Genomic DNA, 6871 nt, shown 5'->3' with positions numbered 1-6871 from the left:
AAATTGGATTGGCTAAGCACCAAGGAAAATTAAAATGAACTTATATACTCCCTCCATTAAAAAAATGAAGTCCCTTTAGTTTTTCCTAAATCAAACTCGTCAAACTTTGTCCAAGTTATAGAAAAATTCACCAAGATTTACAATGTCAAACTAATTTCATTAAACCTACTACGAAATATGTCATGATAATGCATTTATTTGGTTTCATAAATGTTAATATACATTTCTATAAACTTGGTCGAAGTTAAAGTAGGAAGAAACTTAAACAACTTACATTTTGGATTGGAGGGGAGTAGAAGTAGAATATAAAAACATTAAAAATAGTATATTATAATGGAATCTAAAGTCTACCTCATGGTTTAGGTAGGGACTGTTGATGTAACACATTCTATCTAGGGATAACTCTCTAGGCATATTCCAAACATTAAAGTCCTTTACCACCCTCTCCCATGTTAGATTCAATTAACCTGAGCCTTTTCTTAAGTTCACATATTATTTTCGTGCCTTAGGAATCCACTATGCATTTGTGCCTCTAGGGGTCTATGTTGGATATGTCCAAACCATCTCAACTAGTTCTAGACAAGCTTTGTTCAATGGTTCTACCCCCAGCCTATCATGTCTATCGCCATCAGGGGCAGGCCTAGCACAATTCATGGGTATTCAGTTGAATACCCATTACTTTTGCCAAAAAAAAAATGTAGGCCATAAAAAAACTGTTTCTTTTTATCCTTAAATTTTTTTAATACACACTCTTACAATCCTAGGCCTGAGTGCCTGACCCTTCGTCATTGTAACTCCATCCTTCCATGCATGAACACAAATCCAATGTAACATACACATTTTTTCGACACTTAGCAAATTGAACTTGTTGCAGGTTAGTAAGCCAACATTTTGCACAATACATCATCTCAAGTCTAATTACCATTCTATATAATCAAACTAAATTTGAAGCTTCGTGCATAAAGACCAACTGATCAACCCATGATAATATTTACCAGAAGTGTGAAGTAAAAAAATAATGCTTCAGGGTTCAACTGATCCATTGCAATTAAAGGATCTGGATTTGTCCATAGAAGGATTCATACAACAAAAGGACTGATTCATTTTCTCTAGCAAATACTCCTTAATTTGAATACTACTCGAGAATTCAATTCTTCATTTTACAAACTGAAACAGGATTGCTTATTGCAACTCACCATGAGTAGGCAGGGTGATCGTCTTGGTCAGCACATGCCAAGAGCTCTATTACAATATCGTTCATTGTAGGCCTGCTGTTTTTTTCTCCAAGACAAGCTATAGCAACTTGTAACATTACCATTGCTTGCTCAGGATTGAAATGACCTTGCAGTCTATGATCAACTATATCCTTCACATCTCCACTCTCAAGAAATTGCTTCAAGACCTGCACAAACTGTCTAAGCTCGATTTCCATCCCATCGACAGTTATCCCACCTGATATCCTAGTACCTGTCAAAATCTCAAGAAGGACAACACCATAACTGTAGAGATCAACTTTTGCGTTGATCGGCAAGTTTAACGCCCACTCTGGGGCCATGTACCCCATTGTTCCTCTCATGTGTGTGAGCTTGAAACTTGAGCTGCCTCTCTTTGAGAGTTTGGCTAGTCCAAAGTCTGCTATCTTAGCTTCAAAATCTCGGGTCAGGAGTATGTTCTCTGGCTTTACATCACAATGGATTACCCATTCAAGGCACTCATGATGTAGGTAGGCCAAGCCTCTTGCTGTTCCCAATGCTATTTTGAATCGCTGGCTCCATGCAATTAGTCTCTCACTAGTCACTACTTAGATTGCCAAATAGATATCTGTCCAGTGATTCATTCTCCACATACTCATAAACCAGAAGTTTGTGGTGATCCTCGGAGCAAAAACCCCACATCCGTACTAAATTCATGTGATTGATCCTTCCAATTATATTCATTTCTGCCCACAATCCCTCCTGATTGTATGAGAAATTTGTTAGCTTCTTCACTGCCACTACTCGCTTATCTTCGAGTACTCCTCTGTAAACAATTCCAGAGCCCCCTCTTCCAATCTCTTCCTTGAACTTTCCTGTTGCTTCCCTTAACTCTTGCAGTGTGAACATCCTGAATTGGTTTGTTACCATCCTGTAGCCTTCCTCCATTGACTTGGGAATGTTTTGCTTGCTGGAAAGAAACCACCATCCTGTACCAGTAAATAGCAGTACTAGGGCTCCAAATATTGCTGCAAACACATAATAAGTTGTCCAATTTTTATCGACACTGTTCATGCCATACATACTTGAAGATCCTTCTACAATTTGAGGACTATTCCGGTTGCACGTGAGATGAGACTTTCTGGAGACTATGGATGTTGATATACCCAATTTTTTGGTAGTTTTATATAGTTGTCACCAGGAAAATTTGGGTAGCTGTAGCCATTGAAGAGAATAACTTTGGTGAAGCAAAGTCCAGGTCCCGTTTTGTATGTGAAACCAGAGCAGGAGCAAATCTTCTTACATTCTTCTAGTGAGATGGACTGGTTATAGGTCCGATCAAAGCCATAAAAGTCAGTATGTGGGAGCTTGGTGAACTCAAAGTCTTCCACTTTGTAACTTCTATTGCAGCTTTTGATAAATTTTGGCCGGCAACCCTTTTTCCAATTCTGTTGGTCAGTCATCTCATATCCTGGTGGGCATGAGCAATGGAGACTTGGCAAGTACTTACATATCCCATTCTGTCCACATAGCCCGTGCACATTACACATTTTTGCTATAGCCTCCCATGTGACTATCCAACTCCCACTTGATGCATTCAAGCTGTACATTCTTAGGTTTCCATCATAATCTATTGTCAGTCTTCTCTTGGTTACAGTGCCCCAATCAGAAGACTTTACTTTAAGCAAATCACTTGACCGGAAATAACCTTTAGCATCAAGGACTGCAATTCTGGAGCTATTGTAGTTTGTCCGCCCATTTTTAAACACAGTGTAATCTGCACTTGGCCAATAGATGCTTGATATATCTGGCCCATCATACATGAGGCGTAGCACATTGTCATTGTCAAAATAGAGGCTATTGTAACCAGATACTAACCTTGTTCCTTTAGTGAGTGGCTGAAAAGGAAGCAAGGTGTCAGTTGGTGAAGAGAAACTTGCCCACAAAATTTTGCCATTGGCATCTTTTATGACAAGGTTGCCGATGTCGAGAAGGACAAGTGTCGTGCCCTTGCCAGAGCTTGTCTTACTGTCCCATGTCACAGTGCCATTGACATCAATCAGGACCAAGTTGCCATCATGGTTCAGCAAAACCATGGAGCCCCGACCATTTACAGGGGACTTGGGATTTGCAGACCACACAATGGTCTTATCAACGGTGTTGGTGAACCATATGGAGAAGGAAAAGGCATTCCTTCCAACTTCATAGAAGCCACATGAGAAATCACCATTTGGTGAGACAAGGAAGGTTTGTCTGTACTCTTCTACCAATAAGGATGAGCCAGTACTTAGCATCAGCTGGGGTGAAGCATATGAGAATGGAAGAATGGTGAGCATTGGAAGAATGATCAGAGAGAGGAATCTGGCCATTTTTCGTGGTATGAGAGATATGCTATGGTTCATCCTTTTATTATGTTTGGGCTCACAAGTCATAAACTTATTTAGCCTTAATCTAGTTCCCACTTGCTGCCTAGATGCTTTAGTTTAGTCAAAAATTGAATTCCTGCAATGACGTCAACACCTAAGCCAGGAATAGGTAGGTAATTCTTCACTGAGTCACCCATGGCGGCTTTGAGATGAATGCGATTGAATTAGTAAATTATTTAAGTTTTTTCCCGGAAGGATGAAGTTCTTAACTGACCTGATGTGTTTCCTTCTGCTTTTGTAGGACATTCCATGCAATATGGTAGAAGTGTTTTCTTCAATGAAATACCTTGGTCATCTTTTCGTGTAGCATCATTTCTGTTGAGCTATCTGCCAGAGGTCAGTTCATGCAATATGGTAGAAGTTTGTTGGTGACATGCTGCCTTTTCTTGCTCAGTGTCAGCACTTCTGTAGTCATTAGTTCTCGTTAGGTCTTTCTGTGGGAGTATGCAAAATTAAAAGTTAGTCACTACTCCCTCCGTATCAAATTAAATAAACTTCTAGAGTTGTCCTAAGTCAAACCATTTTAAGCCTGACCAACTTTATAGGAAAGAGCACCAACATTTATGACGTCAAATTAGTATCACTAGATACATTATGACATATATTTTCATAATATATTTATTTGGTGTCATAGATGTTATTACCTTTTCCTATATAGTTGGTCAAACCTAAGATAGTTTGACTTTGAGTGATTCTAGAAATCGATTTATTTTGAGACAGAGGCAGTACTTTGAGCTAGGATTGTCCTAGAGTTTATTGGTGTCATCATTTTGGAAGAAAAATCAGATGCTATCATATGTGGTCCTGCAAGCTGTGGCAAATGAGTTACCTGTGGTGTTAGGGTGGAGCAGTGGGGCACCATGAATTGCTCTTAAGGTTGTTCGCCCCTGGACATGTAACTCTGGGTTCAGGTGTCTGGTTGTCTACAGTTTTTTGTGTGGCAAGTCAATAGCTTTCTCCTTTGCGTGTGTTAGTGTGTTCTGAGGGTGAGTTGGGTGTGTTGGGTTGAGGTAATTGGCTCCCTCTACCTTACTATTCTTTATTTCTAATGAAATGATACTATGTGTTTGAGAAAGAAAAAGGATACTATCCAATAATGTTTGGGCTCATGCGTCATGAACTTATGTAGTCCTGATTTACTTCTCACTGTCTGGCAAAGAAAATTCGCGAAGCCAAACTTGAATACGCTGCTAACTCTGACTTCTACGCCTAAGCAAGGAATATGTATGCATTTCTTCACGTTGATTCCCTCGTATGAGCCTCTGGCGGCTTAGAGAGAGGGAGAGAGGAATGCGATATAATTAAGGTGTTTTTAAAATTTTTCTTTTGAAAGTTGAAGGGCCTAACTGACCTGAGCTATGAATCTGAATACATCTGTTTACTTTCATTTTTGTATGACATTCCATGCAAGATGCTAGATTTGTTTTCTTCAATGTCAGCTGTTTGAATCGGCAACAGAAGTTTGTTGGTGACAGTCTGATTATTCTCTCTCATGCCAGCATTTTCATAGTCAATGTTCTTTCTTAACTATTTCTGTTGGAGGAGAATTATGTGCTCATTTGAGCTAGTATTGTCTGGGTTTTTATTTTATATCACCATTTGGGAGGATGCGTTGGACGCATTGCTTTTGTGGAGTTGGAGTGTTGGACAGGTGGTTGGCCGCCTGACATTTCACCTGTTTGCTGTTCGAACAAAAACAGCAATGCAGTGCTACTATCTTTTTTAAGGGAAACAGGAGGGGTCGCCCCCTACTGGCTTTTATTGAATTTTATTTAAAAGAACTAAAAGCTAGTACAAGGGGATCACGAAACAAAAAAGGAAACGAAGAAAATTAGCAAAATTATACATAGGCTTCTAGCCATTGAGAGTTTTGATTAGAAACCAAACAAAGAGATATTTCAAGCATCTTGAGCTACATACTACAAAGTAGTATCACTATTTCTCTTGGATTTGGAAATCGAAATGCATCCCGAGAGTCAAGTTCTTTGCTTGGTTGGTCTTGGTAGACAGGCTAGATACCAAAAGCATCCTCAGACGCAGGAACTGTAATGTGCAAGATGATGTTTTTTGCGTCATGTGCAGTCAGAGAATGGAAGAAGACATAGATCATCTGTTCTTTTCATGTGATTTTGCAAGGAGCTGCTGGCAAACACTTCATATCCAGTGGGACGAAGACCAAAGACTGCTACCCTGTACTGCTCAAACAAGAGCTCAGCAAAACTTGCACTTCGTGGATTTTGTTGATAGCCACCTGCTGGGAGATGTGGAAACTCCGAAATGACAAGATCTCTGAAAGAAGACAACCAAGTCATAGTCTTTGGTTCTCTACCTTCAAAAACCAGTGTATTCTCCAGTCTTCATTTCAAGGAAGATATTAGATCTTCCTTCTGCTTTTGGTTAGATGCTATCAGTTAATTTCCCCTTGTTTGTATCAAGCTTTGTAATTATGTAACTCGCCCATTTCTTCTTATTTTTAATTGAAGTACTGTGGGGAACTCTGACACAGTTTTTGCCTTAAAAAATATTTCGATATGCTGTATTGTTTTAGATGCTGTTGCTGTGTGCTGCTACAGGTTGCATCCTCAAATCATATGGAGCGTGTGCAGTACCGTATCTCTGTCTATGCTGATGATGTCGTCATAATGTTTTTACGGCCAAACACTAATGATCTTAACCTCATCAAGGAGAATCCAACATTAAATGTTGCAACAAGCTCAAAGTCTTCTCATGTCTCCTTATTATCCAGAGATCAACATGGGAGGCCATCCAACATTTGTTGATCTCATGGCTCCTTATCCAGAGTCTTCTCATCAGAGTCTCCTCTTTGCTATCAGGCAGGAGAGGCCATCCAACATTTGTTGATCTCTTGCGTCTTCGCTAGATAGGTCTGGTTTATCATTCTTCAGAGATTGGGGTTGAGCTCCATCAGTCTGATTTCTACTAGCAAATTTTCAAGTTGGTGGTACCGGGCAATAAAGGACATACCTAAGGAGATGAAAAATGGCCTTACTTAATACACTCATTTCCCTGGTGGGCTGAGAAATTTGGAAGCACATGAATGCGTGTCTTTAATGGTGCCGGTACAAGCATCACAATATTACTGGAGACAATCCTCTGTTTGTGCAAAAGGACTCCAGGAGCTGCTAGCTAGGTCGCTTGTTGTGGGCTGGTTTTTCCTAAGTTTCTGTTGGTGCTCTTTGTTGCTTTGCCTATACTAAACTAGTTTCTTTGGCCTTGTGTCTCATAGCCAAA

The 6871-nt window shown here is 39.8% G+C and overlaps 1 pseudogene; it reads right to left on the bottom strand.

Annotated features, from left to right (window-relative positions):
• Positions 1-1192: 1192 nt before the first annotated feature.
• Positions 1193-3562, bottom strand: LOC136452650 (putative receptor protein kinase ZmPK1; annotated as a pseudogene).
• Positions 3563-6871: the final 3309 nt, after the last annotated feature.

Source organism: Miscanthus floridulus, chromosome 5 (genome assembly GCF_019320115.1).
Source record: "Miscanthus floridulus cultivar M001 chromosome 5, ASM1932011v1, whole genome shotgun sequence".
NCBI lineage: Eukaryota > Viridiplantae > Streptophyta > Magnoliopsida > Poales > Poaceae > Miscanthus > Miscanthus floridulus.
This window is presented reverse-complemented; position numbering and strand designations above follow the sequence as displayed.